At 49.5% G+C, this 19,910-nt stretch overlaps 1 long non-coding RNA gene across 1 annotated transcript; it reads left to right on the top strand.

The window, feature by feature from the left end:
• Positions 1-711: 711 nt before the first annotated feature.
• LOC118522316 (uncharacterized) lies at positions 712-18,492 on the top strand. The gene is made up of 5 exons (XR_004910566.2): positions 712-758; positions 1,670-1,846; positions 2,277-2,481; positions 8,664-8,761; positions 18,395-18,492. It is a non-coding gene; the product is annotated as an uncharacterized LOC118522316 (long non-coding RNA).
• The last annotated feature ends 1,418 nt before the right edge of the window (positions 18,493-19,910 follow it).

The following is a 19,910-nucleotide window of genomic DNA, read 5'->3' as shown; positions in this document are numbered from 1 at the left end:
GAAAGTCCTCTTCATTTCCAAGTCAAGTCAAACGCTACCTCCTCCGTGGGGGCAGACCCCTGTGCCAAGTGCATACTGCATCATAGCGTCTGCCACATGGGCTGAACTTGGCTGCCTCCCCTCCAGATTCAGTCTCTTGAGGGCAGGGCGCCAGCTTTTGCACATCTGTAGCCCCAGTGCCTTTGCACAGGCCGGGCCAATCCGTGCTCAGTAAATATTTGTTGAATTAGTAGGCGTTGGGTCGGTGAAGCATGGTTTGAGCGGCAGGAATGAAAAGTCCAGCTTCCTTGGAGCTCGGCAGCAAGCAAGAGCTCTGGAACAACCTTTTCAAAAGCTTTCCTTCCATTTGAGTCCCTCTGAGCTTTGTCGCATTGTTGCGGGGAGCAGAGCTGCTCCCAAGAAACCAAGTCCCTGGCTGTTTACCTAGGATGTTACCAAGCGCCCAAATTACAGATATCTCTATCACTTGGCCAACAATTTGGTGTTGCGGTGTTAAGTTATTTCTATGTCTGAAGAAAACAGCTCAGCTCTGACTAAAGAAATAAATGATATCATTTTTCATTCAGGCAACCAGATTCCTCGGTACAAAAGGCTCCCTGGGGAGGAGCGCCGGGACAGTGTGTCTCCTCCGAGGCTATTTACATCTGTCAGCTTCTCTAATCTCTGGCCTTCCTTCCTCTGCCTGCTTCCTTCCCTTTACACAGAGGCCCATGTTGAGCCCCGGACTTGCAAGGAGGGCGGTGAGCCAGCATCCTCACGTATGTGCTGGGGGCGCGTGGGGGTGAGGTTTTGGCCAGTGGCATTTGGGTTTTTTCTTTTTTCTTAGAAACCAGTCTCAATTTAAGATAATGACTCTCCTTATTTGCCAGTGATCGCTATTTGTGGGGACTTATTTTTCCCTGGTCAGCTTGGCTAAGAGAAGTTGAATTTAAAAGGGAACTTTTCTAGAACTGTTGCTGGACAGTTTGCAGGGCACTGAGGGGTGTGTTCTAGGTCACCTGTTTCAGGAGAGCCTGAGTGCCCCCTCTTCTCAGCAGACTCCCGAGCCTGTTATGACGGAGGGAAATCAGGAAGAATGTCCTTGAAGCCTGGGGTGACAAGGGCCCCGAGGCACCATTTGGTCCAGACTTTACTAGAATATTCCAAGCCCTGCACAGTCAGCCCCCACCTCCTTTCCAGCCCATCTCCCTCTGTCGGTGTCCCCAGCCCCCACCCAGCCTTGGCCCCCCTCCACCCACACTGCCTCTCTTTCCATTCCTCGAAAGCATCACCCCTGGTAGGGTGACGCTATTCCCACCGCCTGGAACCCTCTTCCTGAATTCTCTGCCTTCCAATCTCAGCTCAGATGTCACCTCCTCAGAGGCCTGACCTCTCCCCCTCTGAAACAGGACCCCGCTGTTCTCTTTCCCAACCCTTATCATGATTTGTCATTTTGTATTAGTGTCCCCTGCTACCACTGTTAACCCACCACGGCAGGTGTCACTGAAATACCGCATCCCGAACACTTTCGAGCCTCTGTCGGCCCACATGGCCCTCCTCCTGGAGCAGGGGTGAGAGACCCCAGACCTGGAAAAATGTTTTGAACTTTTCTATTTCTCATTCTTAGTCTCTTCATGCACGAGATGCTTCCCTTCCCTCAATCACCTTATTTTCCCTTTTTTTCTGATAGTCATGTCTTCACTAGAGACTTCATTTTATCGACGATACTGTTCACACTGCGGCTTCTGCTCTCTGGGCGGACCAGCTGGGCACCTGCAATCCTTCAGGGACTCCAGCCAGACGCCTGGGGTCCCCCATGACTCCTCCCGCCCCCCTCATCCCCTGCACCCAACCCACCGATCACCATGTACATACATGGTTTCTTCCTCCTTCCAGCTGTCTAATGTCCCTCTGATCCCCTCATTTCTCTCCAGTGCCACCCCCTGGTTCAGCCACCTTTCCCTTGTCCTGGCTTCTGAGGTTCTCTGGCTTCTGGGCTCACCTCCTCCAAGCCAGTTTCTCAGAGGAGCAGAATCTGGTTCTGCCCCTCCTCTGCTTAACACTCTGGCCCCCGAGTGGTGAGCCCTCACCTCAGCCAGGCCCTGGGCCAGACCTGGTCAGACCTCCCAGCTTTCCAGCTCCTTGTCTTCCCACTGCCTGGCAACCTCCCAGGTGCCTCAGTGGGCCCCATTCAGTTCCCCGCAGCCCCAGCTCCCCCCCACCTCATTTGAGTTTAGAGGCCCCTGAGGGGAAAAGGAGCCCTAGACAACCTGTTGTCTGATCTTGTCTTCGAGCAGGCCTGACGGCTTTCCAGAAGTACAAACCAGAGCAAAGCCCCCCAGGACTTCTGGAGAGGACCTGAAGCTGAGGAAGCCCCTCCACTGAAAGCCACCTCCTCTTCCTCCTGGCGGGTGGCCCGAAAGAGGGCACAGCTCTCCTAACACGTGAGGGTGAGGGGGCCTTCTCCTTCTTCAGCCCTGGATATTAAGAGATCTGCCCCAGGTGAGCTGCGTGTGTGTCAGGGGGGAGGGAGATGCTTACAGAGATGCTCCTAAAAAGGGATTCATGATAAGGACTGAAAAGGGTCCAGCCAGGGCAGCAACGTATATGGGAATAAAGGAATTATTATAGGCATGGGACTTTACCCAAATGTGGGGCGAGCTGAAATCAGTGATGTTTCTGAAAGGAGATTGGGGCAATCAGGGAAAGTCTTGCCATGGGCCACAAGTTGGAGCTTGCAGAGAAATTTGAGAAGCCAAGCATGTCCAGCTGCCCAAGGGGGCGGGAGGGCAGCCGATGGAGAGGCTGTGGAAGCCGTTGCTCAGCAAAGCCTGTGGGTGGGACGGGGCCCAGAGGAGGAGAAGGACGAGCTGCCACGGGGTGGTGGGGGGACACCCCGCCTCTGTCTCTGGCAGTACCCGCCGGAGACAACCCTCAGAGTCGTGGTGCTGCCTCTCTTCTCTTTTCCAAACCTCCCGGAAGTTCCTCTTCTGAGCAACTCTGCCCCAGACCCCTATGGAGAAGGGGCTTCTGGGAAGCTTAACGGAACCAGTGCGCAGAGCTGCCCCCACCCAGACCCCAGCCTCCTCTGCTCACCCCCCTCCCCTTGCCCTGGCCCTGAGCGATTTACACTTTCCCAGCGTGTCCCCCGCGCTGTGCCCTGGATCCAGAACACCCTTGCTCCCTTCTTTAGCTGGTCACCTCTACTTCCCCTTCGGGATGTGGTCCCGAGACCTCTTCCCCCAGAGGTCTTTCCTCTCTCTGAGTCCCACTCTCTCTTGTGCTCCCAGAGGACTGGGTACAAACCCGTAATGCAGCTCCCATTGCTTGCTGCATCTTCCACAGCCCCAGATCTCAGAGTCTCTTGGGGACCAGGAGTGCCTGCCGGCTCAGGGTGTGCGGCCTCGGCCAGGGAGCCAGGCTCCCTCAGCCCAGAAGCCACTCAACCTCTGTCCTCCAGAATGACCTGGGGAGCTTGCTAAAAATTCAGGTTCCTAATCCTCACCTCCCTGAGATTCTGATCCGGTGGCTCTGGAGATGAGCCCGGGAATCTGCATTTTTGCCAAACGCCTTGAGTGATCCTGAGGCAGAGAGTCCACCATAGCAGGTTGACTCTGACTGGGCTGAATCTGCTTTTTATAGTTTGAGTTGGATTCTTTAATAGAAGAAACTTCTGTTTCTTCTAACAGAAAAATGAATGACTTTTACATAGTTTATTAATAATAATTACTATAAAAAATATTTGTAAGTTCCTATAGGTCATCTTTTGCTTTCACTGAAAGCCCTCAAGGGGCTTTGAAATCCTATGGGATTTAAATGTTCCCACATTCCCTAAAGGGTTGAAGGTGGGCCGCCAGGGAGAAGGCAGTGGGCATAAGTGTAGAGGTGAGGTGTGGAGCCCTGCCAGGGGCCTGGCCTGGACACAGAGGCCCAGCAACGCCTTGGCCCCAAGAAAGTCTCCTTGCCTTCCCGGGAATGCTGCGAAGAGCTGAGGGGATGGCGGGGGGCTCAGGCCCATGAGTGGGGTGCCGCCGCGGTCCATGCTCTGAGGACCTCCCCTGCAGGTCTCCCGAGGAGTTAGAGCAGGATGGAGATTCCTTCCAGCACATCAGTGAGAAAGACGCTTTCCTGGAGGCACCTTGGGCCTGATTGGCTGGAGAAGTGGGCATGTGTGGGGTGGCGGTGACCCGCCTCAAGGCTGCTTTAGATTGACCGCGAAGGAGCTGGAACCGGGACAGGAACCAGAGCATGCTGGCTTCCACACAGCCGCACCTTGCCAGCTTCAAAGTCTGCCCCTAATCCCTGCCTGGTCCCCCAAGGAAGGTGGCTCAGGGCCCCAGGAGAGGGAGAGAGAGACCCTCAGCCGTGTTGTGGGAATTTGGCGTGCCTGGGCTTCTCCCAACGGGTCTGAGGGCTGCTGGATGAGATAGGGACTCAGTTATCCCTGATTTGTGCCATTATTTTATTTTAAAATACTGAACAAAGAAACCCAGCCACAATTCCACCTCTCTCAGTCAACACAAGCACGGCTTGCATTTAGGTGTAACTCCTTCTGGTCTTGCTTCCTGTGCGTACAAGCATTTTTCATGTTGCTGCAGAGGCTTCATAACCATTATTCCTAACAGCTGCCTGGGCCATTGAGCTGATGGGCCATGGTTTCCTTAAGGGTTGGCCTTGGTCTTCTGCCCCCCACCCTTAGCGCACTGTGTCCTATCCTGGGGCCAGGCCCCCACTCCAGGCACCCAGCCCTATTCGAGCCCCAAGTCCTGATGCTCTCAATCCTGTCCCTTCCTCCCTGACCTCTTCCTGAGTCCTCACAGCCGCAGACTTTGTGCTTTGTGTCCCGGTTTGTACATTGCACTCACCCCTCAGATCTGACAACTTAGAGGATGCCTTCTCGAAGACTGGAAAAACCTGATTTACCTACCATTTTTGAGACTCTTGGTGTATCATGAAATGAAGGGATGCCAAAAGAGGGTTATAAAGATCTGCCAGCTATTTTAATATTTACATTGAACAGCTGGATACTCTTATTAGACAATAATATGGTGAAATACGATTATGAAACTCACAAGAAAAGTACAAATTCATAAGGCAGCGCAGGTGGTTCTGACTCTCCGGGGGTACTAACACGATCAAAGCCAAGCGACAAATGTCCTCTTTGGGTCTTGTCAGACTCGCTGTCTAGGACTAAGCATGTGAATGCATTTGAAAAGAATGGTAGAAGGCTAAATGTGAGACCCATTGAAATATTAGACTCGGACCCCTGGCCCTCCAGACAACCACCCGCCCACCACCCGCCGTAACCAATTAAAAAGAACAAGTGATCCAGAATGCTTCTCTTGGGCCTTGTCCTGCCATCCTCAGATCTGATGCCTTGTTGCTTAGAGTACCTCCCTGCTTCAACCCCAGCCCCTGGGATCCTGCCCTGGTCTTGCACTTGGCTATGCAAGAGGACATTTGTAACATCAGATGGTTTGTAATATTTTCATTATTGTAAATACAGTGGATGGGACTCTCTGGCCCTGTCAGCCTCTTTCCCTTCTCTATCCTCATCCCTGCTGGAGAGGGAGTCTTGGAACATCATAAATCATTAGAGTGGCACATTGAGGATCTACCCTCACCAGAAAGAAGCTGGTTACAGTACGTATTGCCCACTCAGGCTGGGGGGATGCAAGGCAGGTGGTCGTGCCAACGCGGACATTGAACATCTTTGCCCAAATTGATTTGTCTGTATTTAGGATTATCTCTTTTCCCAGGAGGGGAATATTTCTGTGGCTCCTGATGTATATTGCCTGATGGCTTTCCAGAAGATAGGTACCGCTTTGTAATCCCGTGACCCACACAGGCTGAAAGAGGGTGCTCTTTCTGACATTTATTAATATGCAATAACTAAATATTTAATAGCAAACAGAACAGAAAATCCCTCAGGCTGTGGCAGCAGTGCTATTGTTGGAGAGAGAACCTCCAGATGTTTAACCCCTGGGGCCACTCTGAATACATTTACACAGGATTTAAGGATCATTAGTAGATGCTGCCAAACTGAATCGATAAGTGAGTATCACACAGGCCGTCTGCAGGTCTTACACCCGGGCCAGATGGGGTGTGGTTCTCAGAAAGCCCGCAAGGCCTTGACATTGCAGTGTGCTGCCCGTGGCAGGAATCACGGCTCTTCCCCATTGATGACTCCCTCCAGATCCAAATGCCTGGGGGACAAGCCTGATTGCTCTGGCTGGGTGGTGGAAAAATTTTTAATTGTAGTAAGACACGCACCACATAAAATTCATCAGCTTCACCGTTTTTAAACATACAGTTCAATGGTATTAAGTACATTCAGGTGGCTGTACCACCATACTCACTGTTCTTCTCCAAACTCTTTTCATCTTGCAAAACTGAAACTCTAGATCTGTTAAACAATAATGTCCCATATCCCCATCCCCCTGGCCCCATCATTCTACTTCTGTCTCTATGAATTCAACTACTCTAGGGACCTCACATGAGTAGAATCATACAGTATTTGCCCTTTTGTGGCTGGTTTATTTCACTTAATGTACTGTCTTCAAGGTGAATGCATACTGTAGCATGTGTGAGAATTTCCTTCCTTTTTAAGGCTGAATAATATTCCGTTGTATACCGCATTTTGTTTACCCATTCATTGGTCATTCATTTTGTTTGTCTATTTATTTTGTTTACCCATTCTGAAGATTGTCTTTTTAACTTTGTTCATGTGTCCTATGATTCACATCAGCTTTTAATCGTGACGTAGTCCAATTGACCTATTTTTCTCTTGTCATGCGTGTTTTGGGCGTCATATCCAAAAAACTCATTGCCAAATCCAGTCACGAAGCTTTTCCTCTGTGTTTTCTTCTAAGAGTTTTATAGTGTTAGTTCTTACTAAACTGTAGTTTAAGTCTTTGATCCATTTTGCGTCAATCTTTGTGTATGGTTTAATGTAAGAGTCAAACTCCATTCTTTTGCGCGTGGGTATCCGATTTTTCCAACACCATTTGTTGAAAAGATTGTTCTTTCGTCATTGAATGGTCCTACTCCCTCATCAAAAATCGTGTGACCATGTATATGAGAGTTTATTTCTGGGCTCTCTATTCTATGCCATTGCTCTATATGTCTGACTTACGCCAGTACCGCATTGTTGGATTACGGTAGCTTTGTAGTAAGTTTGGAAATCAACAAATGTGAAACCTCCAACTTTGTTCTTCTTTCTCAAAATTATTTTGGCTATTCAAAATCATTTGGGAGGGGCACCTGGGTGGCTCAGTCGGTTAAGCGTCTGCCTTCGGCTCAGGTCATGATCCCAGAGTCCTGAGATTGAGCCTCACATCGGGCTCTCTGCTCGGCAGGGAGTCTGCTTCTCCCTCTGCCTGCCACTCCCCTTGCTCTCTCTTTCTCTCTCTGTCAAATAAATAAATAAAATCTTTAAATAAACAAATAAACAAAATCATTTGGGAGATCCATATAAATTTTAAGATGGATTGTTCTCTTTTGGCAAAAAAAAAAAAAAGCATTGGAATTTTGATAAGGATTGCACTGAATCTGTAGATTTGCTTTGGGTAATATTACATCTTAATGATAGTAAGTCTTGTGATCTCTGAATACAAGATGTCTTTTTATTGGTGTCTTCTTTAGTTTCTTTCAGCCGTGTTTTGTAGTTTTCAGTGTACAGGTCTTTCACCTCCTTGGTTACGTTTATTCCTAAGTATTTTGTTCTTTTTGAGAAGGGTGCCAAGACCATTTCATGGGAAAAGAATAGTCTTTGTAACAATTGATGCTGGGACAACTAAATAGCCACGTGCAAAAGAATGAATTTGGAGCCCTACCTCATACCATATACAAAAATTAACTAGAAAATGGATCAAAGACCTAAATGTAAGAGTTAAAAGTATAGGGGCACCTGGGTGACGCAGTCGGTTAAGCATCTGCCTTCGGCTCAGGTCATGATCTCAGGGTCCTGGGATCGAGCCCCATGTCAGGCTCTCTGCTCGGCAGGGAGCCTGCTTCTCCCTCTCCCTCTGCCTGTTCCTCCCCCAGCTTGTGCCCACTCTCGCTCTCTGTCAAATAAGTAAATAAAATCTTAAAAATAAATAAATTTCAATAAGTAAAAGAAAAAAAAAAGAATGTCTATAAAGTTTTTAGCCATGTGTATCAAAAGTCTTAAAAATGATTGGGGGTCAGCCAGGTTCATAGCCAGTTTAAGCAGGTAAAAATTAAGGATTGGAAGGAGCTGGCCAACTCCCCCGCCCCCAGGGGGCCAGAGACCAAGTCCCCCTGGGGGTAAGACTCCTGGCAAAAGCCCATTGCAGGCATCAGATCACACTGCAGCCTGGGCCCAGGACCCAGAAGCCAGGAACCTTGAAAGGTGGTGGCCCTCACTTGCTCCTTCCTGCTCCCCCCAGAGCAGACTCTGCCGGGTGCCTCCCCCTTCTCTGGCTCTCCTCTGAACCACCCTTGCTGGTGCATCTCAGCAGCGGAGCGCAGATCACAGCCTTGACCTTTAGCTTCAAGGAACTCTGAGAAAGTGAGTTTGGGTTTCTACCGGGGGAGATGGAGCTCACAAGGTGGGAAATTGATCAAATATAAGAAGGTTATTCAAAAGGTGCCAAGCAGCCCAAAAGCATGAAAAACATTCTGTAACATCATATCTTTTGCCTCTGTAATTTCACTTCTAGGAACTGCTCCAATGACGTCATCAGGGATAGGGAGCTGAGTAGATTCAAGGACGTTCCCTGGAGTGCTCCCTATAATAGGGAAGACAAGAGGAGAGGAGGTAAGCAAATTGTGGTTCATATGCATGATGGAATGTTATGCAATTAGAAATCATATTATAGGAGAGTTTTTTTAAATGACATGGGGAAATGCTTGCAATGTAATGCAGAGTGCAAATGGCAAGAGGTAAAGCAGCGCTCGTCGACCTTTACTACACACAGAATTCCCTCGTTAAAATGCAGATTCTGATTCTGTAGGATTGGGGCAGGGTCTGAGATTCTGCATTTTCAACAAGCCCCCAAGTGATGCCTCTGGGCTTGCTGGGACCAAGAGCAAAGTCTAGAGAGATAATCCCAGGTAGGTTCAAGCACATGTGTGTGCATAGAAAAAAGACAGAGAAAACACGCCAAAATGTTAACATCAGTTATCTCTAGACCATGAAATTATGGGTGCTTTTTTTTTCTTCTTTATACGCCCATATTTTTCGAGTTTTCTCTGATGACCATTATTTAATACAAAGATTAAATAAAAAATGCAAAGAGCCTGCTGCTTCTGGGAGTGCAATTAAACCTCTTGATGAGCATCTCTCTCAAAATTTTTTCTCATCAAATTCGATGAGAAAGTATAGTTCGTGGAAAGAAACAGCTGTAAGCCATCAAGGTCTAACACCGTCAGTAAGTCAAGGACACCCCAATGGGACTCTTGGGATCAATGACAGACCTGGATGGACTATTTGGACCGGCTGAGTTATCAAGAAATGAATGATGCTAGAAACAATGAAATACCGCATGGAAATGAATTTATAGCACCTTTTGTGTTTGTGGTTGGAATGACCGCGGATGTGGTGAAGTCAGAATGTGTATCGGCAGCCACAAAATAGATTTAGGTTTTTGTCTTGCAAAACCCATCCAAACTTCGTGGCTCCACTCACTCGGCCCAGAGATTAAGTCATCTCCTCGGGTAGGGTTTCAGTGAAGGCTGAATCAGGTCCAGTGAGGGGGAGCATGCAGCGCTAAGCCCAGCTTGCTGAGGATATTCAAGAAATGTCGAAATACAGTTTCCCAGCGCTTAGCTGTCGCTGGAAAGAAGCAGGCTGGAGAACACAGGAAGCTTAAGAAAAGGGGCTCCAGGTGTCCCATATACCCAAGGGGAAGCTGTAGCTTGATTTCTACTGCTACACCCCTTGTGTTTTTAATTTATTTTTGTGTGCGTGTGTGCAAGGGAGCGAGAGAGAGAGAGAGAGAGAGCATGAGCGGGGGAGAAGCAGGCTCTTGGCTGAGCAAGGAGTCCGATGTGGGGCTCCATCTCAGAACCCTGGGATCATGACCTGAGCCGAAGGCAGATGCTTAACCAACTGAGCCACCCAGGCACCCCAAGACCGTTGTGTTTTAAAGAGAAGCCTTGGGCTGGGTCTGCATCCAGGACTCTTAAATGAGCTTTGATGTCCGCAGAGTGTGAACCAGGAAGAAGCAACGGCACTTCTGCTCCCAGAAGTGAGAATTTGGGGCAGCTTCTTGGCTGGACTACCCGAAGTGGTTCCAAGGCTACCAATGTATGTGGGCTGCCTTGTAGCTGCTCCTTATTTTTGGAAAGGAAGCATCTCGGGTAGCCAGCATTTGCATACCCGCGTTGAGACTGGATGCCTGGGATTCAGGTAGAACTCTGGCCAGCCTCAGTCTCTGCTGGATTATTCTTCCAGAATCCCAGTTACTAATCCTGACAATCATCTTCTCATAAGCCTATGATTCCCAGCCACCAAGCAAATAAGGTCCAACTCTTGAATCAGGCATTCATGAATCTAGCATCACAATACTAAATGCAATTCAGCAGTACCTGGAATTAGTGTTAGACTCTGCTGGTTAAGGGCCCCAAGAAGACTGCCCTCACTTTGGACAGTAGCCGCAAGTTTGGGGGGGGGGGGTCTGCAGGCCACCTGCACTTCTGACCACCTGGCTATAAATTTGGAGTTTCCCTCAACCCCTTCGTATTTGATAATTTGCTAGAATGACTCACAGAAGTCAGGAAAGCACTTTACTTACAATTACAGTTTTATCCTACAAAGGATGCAAATCAGGACAAGACAAATGAAGAGATTCAGGAGGGTCCTGCACACAGAGCTTCCATGTGCTCTCCCCATGGAATCAGGATGTGTCACTCTCCCAACACAGCGATGTGTTCATCAACCGGAAAACCTCAACCAAACTTGTTCTTACTCCCCAGAGTTTTTATTGGAGGTTCGTTACATCGGTATTAATGATTGGATCATCGGCCACATGACTGAACTCAATCTACAGCCCCCTTCCCTCCCCAGAGGTCAGGCAGGTATCACATGGCTCAGAGCCCCAACCCTTTCAGGTGACCAGCCCCAAACCCAAAACTATCAAGGGTCCCCATGAATCACCTTGTTAGCAGAAACTCAGAGTGATCTCAGGGACCTACTAAGACTCCTATCACCAGGGAAATTCCAAGGGTTTAGCAGCTCCCTCCCATAAACCCAGGACAAAGACCAGACAAATTCTTTATTATACAACAAGTGGCAAACTACCTTTACCGGTGTGCGCGTCCCATGACCCCTCTCTGCGTGCTCTCGGCTCAGGTCAGAGAGCTTCTTGCCATTTTCTACATGGACCTGGGTTGTATCTCTCTCAAACTCTTATGTTGAAAGCCCAGGGTAGTTGCGGGGCCTTGGATACCCCATTCAACCTCTCTGTGCCTATTTCCTCGTCTGGAAAATGAAAATGTGAAGAGCACCTCCTTCGTGGGGCCGTGGTTTGTGAGCTTTCAGAACAGGGCCCAGGGCCCAGTGGTGCTATACTTCGTCGCTGTTCCTGTGATTAACGTGCTCAGAGCCTGCTCTCCTTGGGAGCAGGGCTTCTGCTTTACAACCAGCCTTCTTAAAGGGCACCTCCTTTTTTTGGGCTTCAGACAGTTCAAAGACATCCAGCAGCTTGGAACAGCTTTAGAGCAACTTTTAACCAGAGTTTCTCCAGGCAACCACCCGCATCAGAATCCCCCGGGGTGCTTTTAAAAACACCCTTGATTCTTCTGCACACTGAAGTTTGAGAATCCTAGTGTGGAACTCCAGATAGGAATTTATTATCTGAACAAGGAGGGAGATCCCATGAGGCTGCCCCGTTCCATCGTCCCCTGCAAGGATAGCACTCCCCGCAGGGCCAGGAATGGAAGTCCTCCTGGGAGGATGTTCAGCAAGACCAGGGCCTTCTTTGGGGTCCTGTCACTGAGTGCCAGAGAAGGTCTTGTCTCAAGAACAGGGCTTGGGGCAGGGAGTGGGTGGGAGACAGGGAGACATTGACCATGTGGCTGGTGGCATTTATTCCTCAGGGGTCCCCTGAGCCCTCTGAGAATCGGATGAACGTCACAGGTCTTTCACACAGGGGGCCAGATACGAGCAGAGAGGTCTGTGATCATCTCCAGAAAGAGGAGAAGAAGCTGGAACCCCTGGTCAGACCGCGGTCCAACATGTCCCTCATTGGCCTCAGTATGAGCAGAGAATGGCAAAGCCAGAAAGAAGCCCAACCACCAAAGGTCACGAAAAGGACAGCTTGGTGTGAGCTCAGCCCCCATCCTGAGACCCCTCAGCTGGGGTCAGGGAAGCTTCCAAGTCCTAGATCCTGCAAAGACCCCAGGTCCTGCTATTTAATGAATGTGAAGATTGTCCTTCCCTCCCTCTGAGACATTCCAGGCCTTTCTAGAGTCCACCCGGAACTGAAATAAGCTCCCCATGGAGATGGTGAGACTCCAGAACTAAAATAAACTTAAATAATATCCCAGAAAATTGTAAATTGTGTATTTAGGAATTGGAATGTACAAGGCCAGGCTTTCTCTTCCTCTATTATAGCTTTCACGAAAGGGAAACAAATAACAAAGCTCCCCCAGGATAAAGTTAGAGTCGACATATAGTTTACACCAAAAAATATACAGTTAGGTATCAATTTGGAATGCGTGTACTTCCAGTGTGAAATCCTCTCAACGACCACAAGCTCCTCAAAGCCAAAGCCAAGAGCAGGGGAGGCCTCTGTGTGGTCCGAATGCTCAGGGAGGGAGGGAAGTCGAATTTATTGAATGTTCACCATCTACCTGGCATGTAACTAATGCCACCTTACAACGTCCCTACAACGACCCTGTGAAATAGGTTTTATCAGCTTCATTTTACAGGTGGGGAAACTGAGTTTTGGGATGCACAAGTAAGTTGTCCAATGTCATGGGAATCAAACCATTAGCCTGCCGCCAACTTATCTAATGATTTATGTGCCTAATCACCTGCCTGCCTCTTTTAGTGTCCTAGCTTTCTCTCCCCTTTTGGTTATTCTAAAGACTGTATAAAAAGGATAAAACATAAAAAATATATTTTTAAAAATGTCCTGCCGATTATTTACCAAAACTGCTGGATCCCCCTGCTAGTGAGTAGCAGAGCTGGGCGTCACATCCAGCCGGTCTGATTCCCCTGCCCAGAGGAAGATAGGATTTCCCCTGGAATCCGAAATAGCTGGAGGTGGGGGTCAGAGGCGGAGGCTGAGTGTCTCCATCGCATCTGCCTCCCATCTGCCTGTCAAGGGCCAAAGGCTGAGGTTCTGACAGAGGTGAGGGCGCTGTTCACAGTCCTCCTCTGACTTAATTTCCTCTTCTGTCGGCTGCAGGTGCGCTAGAGAGGATGCTCTAAGGCAGGGGTACCCAAATGCTGGGGTGTGAACCCTGTGTGTCCGAACCCGGGAGGAACTCAAAAATACAGGTGCCTGGCCTTCACTCCAGACTCACTGAATCCAAATCTCTCCAGGTGGGAGCCGAGCGTTTTGACCTGTTCTCCGGGTGCTTCTTCCACACCCCAAAGTCTGAAACCACTCTCCTGTAGGATCTCCGGGCAGTCTGGGCCTCCGACCGCAGCTCCAGATGCTGCCCCTGGCCGCTGGGACTCAAAATCAAGGCATGGGTTAGGTGTCCCGGCTATTCCTGCCCGCATTTAACAGGTGACCAGTGTGACGCCCAGGGACTTGCAGAGGACTTAGAAGCTCCATCAGCCCCGCCCAGGAGAGGACGACCTCCTCTTGGGAAGACAGGGGTGGCCCTGCTGGATTAACAAGCACCTGCGGCTTCCCGGGGATTCATGCTGCTCCTTCAGAGGCAGCCAGTCTGAGGGTGCTGGCCCAGCTGTCCCTCCCAGAGCCAGCCCAGTTGGTCATTTGTGCCTGGGCTTTTCTGATGACACTTGAGGGCCCTGCTTGGGCTTCTTTTCAGTCTGATGTCTCTCCCCTGCTGGGTGAGCTTGGGAAGCTCACTTAACCTCTCTGGGCCTCAGGGTCCCCCTCCAAAATAGAAAGGATAATACTCACCTTAGGAGGATGTTACGAGAATGAAGTAACTCCCCGCCCACTCTCAGGATGCCCTACACTTCTCATTCAAGGCATGTGCATTAAATAATTATTTAATGTTTGTCTCTTGCTGGATGGGCCTGTGTCCATGTCCCAGAGTCTAAGTGCCAGGGCCTGGCCCTTAGTCGATGCTCAAAGACCCCTCGTTGAATAAATGAAAGGAGGATGGCCAGGGCCAGGAACGGAGTGTGTTGCCGGTCAGTCTCACTTCTCTTCCCTTACTTCCCTGAGATACTGCCAGGGCGCCCTCTCCAGAATATACATCCTTTTGTTACCACCCATGCACGGCAACAGCTTCATTCACCCAAGTCCCCGAAAACAAGGGTCACCATCACACATTCGCTGGCCTGCTGGTGGGAGCAGATACGGCTTAACCAGTGGGTTGGCAGAAGCATGGATATGAGAGACCAGATGATCCCAATAGGCCCAGATGGCACCCTGTCTCAGTTATCCGTGGCTGAGGGAGAAAACCACCCCAAACCTGGTGGCATAAGACAACAGCCATTTTATTAGGCTCAAGACTCAGAGGGTTAGGAATCTGACTGGGGCCCAACGGGGTGGCTCGTCTCAGCTCTCCAATGTCTGTGGCCTCAGTTGGGAAGACTCAGATGGCTGGAGGTGGCTCGAAGGGCCGAGGGCTGAAATCACTGGGGGCTTCTTCTCTCAAATGTCCGGTGCCTGGGCTGGGATGGCTCAGCAGGGACTGTCAACCACAGGGCCTTCACATGTGGTTTGGGCTTCCTCACAGCATGGCAGCCTCGGCATAACTGGACTTTTTACTCAGAAGCTTGCGCTCTAAAGATAAGTGTTCCAGGGGCGCCTGGGTGGCCCAGTCATTAAGCGTCTGCCTTCGGCTCAGGTCATAATCCCAGGGTCCTGGGATCGAGCCCCTCATCGGGCTCCCTGCTCCGCGGGAAGCCTGCTTCTCCCTCTCCCACTCCCACTCCCCCTGCTTGTGTTCCCTCTCTTCCTGTGTCTCTGTCAAATAAATAAATAAAATCTTAAAAAAAAAAAAAAGATAAGTGTTGCAGGTAACAAGCAGGAGCTGGGGGCCTGGGATGGCCTAGACTTGGAGGTCACATGGTGCCACTTTGCTATTCTCTAATGATTGAAGTGGTCTCACAATATTCAAGGAAAGGAGACATAGACCCTAGATCTCAGGAGGAAGAGTGTCAGAGAATTTTGAGTCATGGTTTTAAAAGGTGACACATACCCTGCTGGTTGCAGTTGAACATGCTAGAACCTGGGACAGGGCCTGCTTCGGGAGGAGGGCTCAGGAGTGATTTATCAAGTCCTGGGCTCTTGGCCTGATGCTTTATGGCCTGGGGTGAGTCCTTACTGCTTTCTTGACCTCCAGGGTGACATTCAGGGGATTAAATGCTGCCAAGTCACCTGTGTTCCCTCCCCCTGCATTTCCTTGTGGCTGGTGACCTTCCCCTTCATGGGCATTCACAGCTCAGACTGAAGACAATAGTCAAGTGGGGTGGGAGCACCAACGGAATCCTCCTAACCAATTTGGGAGAAGAGGCCACTGTGCCCCCATTGTCCATGCGGAACCCCGAGTGGGGAATAGCCCTATCCTACCATGACATCCAGGGGCAATGAGGGCCTCCCTGGACCCTAGGGTAATGAGGGGTCTGCTGGTCTTCCCACACTCTCAAGGAGGCCATGGAAGGTGCCAGACAAGGATGAGTGGTTCTGGAGGGCTTCTTGGGCAGGGTGAGGAGGACACAGAGCGTGTGGACTGAGGGCCACGGAGAAAAGACATGGGTTTAGTAGCAGATACCAGTGAGGTAGAGTGAGCTCGTCCAAGAGACAGGTGAAGACAGATGCCGGTAACCTTGGCTCAGCACTCCCCCGTGATGCCACAGAAGCCTCTGGAACTAAAGAGCTGACCTGCAGAGGGACATGACAAAACCCTGAAGAGACTGCATTTAAATCTGAAATGACTGAGTTTAGCTGACATTGATTGAATTGCTTGCCGCTACCGGGCAGAGTGAGGGTCTCAAAGAGAGATGGAGGAAAATGAAGTTGCATTTTTTAGAAGCCTCTACATTGTAGCTCATTCATTTTTTCTTGCTGTCCGGTCAGGGGCCCGCTGGGATCTCAGGCCTTTCCAGCGGTGACGTCTGCCGCGGGTCTGACTCCGGGGCTTTTTGACCTTGTCGCTGCGCCCCCAGCAGCTAATGTTACCGCGGCTGAAGGCACTACCAAAGGACGGCGGGGTCAGGCCTCCGTGGGGCTCGGCCAGACCAGCCCGGGAATGTGGTTCGCCCCCAAGTCGTCCGGTCAACGACTACTGTTAAGAAACCACTGCGTGCAGGCCCTGGGCTGGGCAGCATGCCCGGTTCTGGGGACAGTCAGTTGAATAAGACACTGGCCCCAATCCTTATCACATCTACCATCTTGTGGCAACAATTCGAAGCCACTCGTTCTAGGACCTCAACCAGGAATTGCTCCTTATTGCTGCTTTTCAGACCTGGCATCTGCACGTCTCCGGCTAATCAGTCAACAAATATTTATTGAACACCTACCAGACACGAGGCTCTGTTTTAGGTGCTTGGGTTACATCAGCGAACAAACAGTAGAAGAGTAAATAAAAGGGCCCTGAACCTCTGTTTTTATCTCTGTCCGTCTTGGTCCTGCAGAAACAGGTGTTGGTGCTTCAAGCCGAAAGACCACATGTGAAATTCTGTTATAAGGCACTTCCCATCCCCACCCTCACCCGCTGAACGCCCATCCCCTTTCGATCCACAGTCAAGGCCAACTTCAAAAATCCCTTGGTGATCAGCTGGGAGCTTGTAGGGCCCAGACAGTCCTTCAGCAGCCTGTGGGAATGTCCCAAGAGGAACACTTTTTGTCAAAAGAATGCCAGGAGTTTAATTACCGTGTGGCCCGTATGGGTGATTTCCATTTGACAGAGCTGAGCCCAGACAGTTCCTAGGAAGGCCCTTTGTGCGAGGCCGTGGCCGCTGGGACCTGCTCTACCCAGGGCAGGAGGGAGCCGGGAGCCTGTGCCCCGGGCGGGGGCAGCGGGAATGCTTTGAATGCCTCCTCTGCTTGTGGCCGTGGGTTTTACCGCTGGCTACTGGGGGCGGCTTAATTAATCACGTCCACTACTTGTCATTTATCATTAGCAAAACAGGAGGGGTTTGGGGTCGGGGCAGCCGAGAGGGCAGGGGAGGCTCTCTCAAAGCAAGGTGCCTAGATAAATTAAAGTTTTACCCATTCATCTCATGGGGTGGCCGCTGTTGGCAGCCCCACGTTGTTTCCTCCTGTTCGGCGGCCAATCTGGTTTTTCTGTCGGGCCTTTGCAGCAGCCTATTGGGGGTGGGGAGGGGTCATCAACGATTGTGTCTTTCCCCGTCAAATCTCAGCAAAAGACTGTGTTGGTGATGCATGTGGGAAGGAGAGAGAGGGAAATGTGTCCTGGGGATTGGTTGCCATTGGAGCTGCAAACCAGAACTCTAGGGTAGATCCAGTCTGTTAGGTTTTGTTTCGCCTTGATGGTATTCGACAAATTGGGAAATTCTACATGAAAATCTGAGCGTCTGGCTTTTCTTGAAAAAGCAAGATGTAGCAAAACCAAGCTCTCTTCTTCAGCAGGGAGATATGCCGCTGATGGCCAGTGTGGGCAGTCAGGACAGCCACGTGGGGTTGTGTGGGCTGTGCACTGCACAAACGCACCAGGCAGATGCGGCAAATGGAAGTTGATTCCAGACCAGGCTGTCTGCCCAGCAGAGAGGCTCTGTAGGTAGGATGTGGGCCTTCCAGTTCACCACCTCCAACAATCCTTGCTGCCTTAATCCTGCCTGCCCATTCACTTATGTTACCTATCTGAACTCGGTAAGCACTCGACGTTTTTTGTTTGTTTATGTTTTGTTTTTTAAGATTTTATTTATTTGTCAGAGAGAGAGAGAGTGAGAGAGAGACCACGCACAAGCAGGGGGAGCGGCAGGCCGAGGGAGAAGCAGGCTCCCCCCTGAGCAGGGAGCCCGATGCGAGACTCGATCCCAGGACCCTGGGATCATGACCTGAGCCGAAGGCAGACACTTAACTGACTGAGCCGCCCAGGCATCCCTGCACTTGACATTTTGACTCCTAGTGTATTCAGGACACTGTTCCATCTTCTCTGTGTGAGAAACTCCTCTTCAACCTTCAATGTTCGGCTCAATTCAAACTTCATCTGAGTACTTTCCTGGGCTTCCCATAAGAAGTGGTGGTTCCCTGCTTTGTATTTTCTCAGCCAGCCCTGCACATGGCTATTATGGAACTCAGCACACTGTTGTGCTCTAATTTGTTTCCAGGTCCTTCCTTCCCATGGACTTTGAGCACCTTGAAGACAGACCCTACTCATTTCTGCTTTCCCGCTGCCTGGCACATAGCACTTAATCAGTGAGGGCTGAATGGACACCTTTGGGGCCAAGTTGACTTCAGATGAGGGAAGTCCCCTGGATGCTGCCAAATTCTCAGGCCATGAAAGTTAGGAAGAGGTAAAAGATTTTAGCTTTGGGATGTTGAAATAAACTTGAACTCCTAACTCTCTTGGGTGTTCTCTGGGGCACTTGAAATCTCTCTTCTAATTAATTGATTAATTAATTAATTTTTAAAGATTTACTTATTTGTTTTAGAGAGAGAGCACAAGTGGATGGGGCAGAGGGAGAGGGAGAGAGAATCTCAAGCAGACTCCACACTGAACACGGAGCCCGACGTGGGGCTCGATCTCACAACCCTGAGATCATGACCTGAGCCAAAACCAGGAGTTGGACGACGCTTAACTGACTGAGCCAGCCAGGTGCCCCTTTTTATTTTTTTAAAGGAAGCTCTAGGCCCAATGTGGGGCTTGAACTCATGACCCTGAGATCAAGAGTCACATCCTCTACTGACTAAGCCAGACAGGCACCCCAAAAATCTCTCTTTTTAAAGATATATAGCCAATCTCTTTTTCCAGCTTCATTGAGATATAATTGACAAATAACATTGTGTAAACTTAAGGTGTCCAACATGATGATTTGATACATGTATATATTGTGAAATGATACTAGGATCAGGTTAGCTCACACCTCCATCACCTCCCATAACTACCTTTTTGTGTGATGTAAAGACCTACTCTCTTAGTCACTTTCAAGTATACAATACAGTGTTGCTAACTCTAGTCATGCTGTTCATTAGATGCTCCACAGAACTTACTCATCTTATAACTGGAAGTCAGTACCCTTTGACCAACATCTGCCCATTTCCCTGGCCCCTGGTAACCACCATTTTACTCCCTGATTCTATGAGTTCAGCTTTTTCGGATTCCACATATAGTGAGATCATCCAGTATTCATCTTCTTCTGTCTGACTTATCTCACTTAGCCTAGTGCCTTCAAGGTTCAGCCATGTCATTACAGATGGTAGGGCTTCTTTCTTCTTGTTATTGAGTAATATTTCACATTTTCTTTATCTGTTGATGGATGCAAGTGATTTCTATGTCTTGGTTATTGTGAATAATTCTTCAATGAACATGGGAATGAAGGTATCTCTTCAAGATAGTGAGCTCATTTCCATCGGCCAGAGATCCAGAAGTGGGATTATTGGGTCATAGGGTCCTTCTATTTTTAATTTTTTGAGGAACCTCCATAATGTTTTCCACAGTGGCCGCACCAGTTTACGTTCCCACCAATAGTGCACAGGGATTCCCTTTTCTCTACATCCTCTCCAACACTTGTGATCTCGTCTTTTTGAGGAGCACCTGAATCTTGAGCCATGCTGATTTTAGGGTTTCCTCTGAACAGCAAACTGAGTGTTTGAAATTTTTCACATTTTTCTTGTTCTGTTGTA

Source organism: Halichoerus grypus, chromosome 2, assembly GCF_964656455.1.
Source record: "Halichoerus grypus chromosome 2, mHalGry1.hap1.1, whole genome shotgun sequence".
Lineage (NCBI taxonomy): Eukaryota > Metazoa > Chordata > Mammalia > Carnivora > Phocidae > Halichoerus > Halichoerus grypus.
This window is presented reverse-complemented; position numbering and strand designations above follow the sequence as displayed.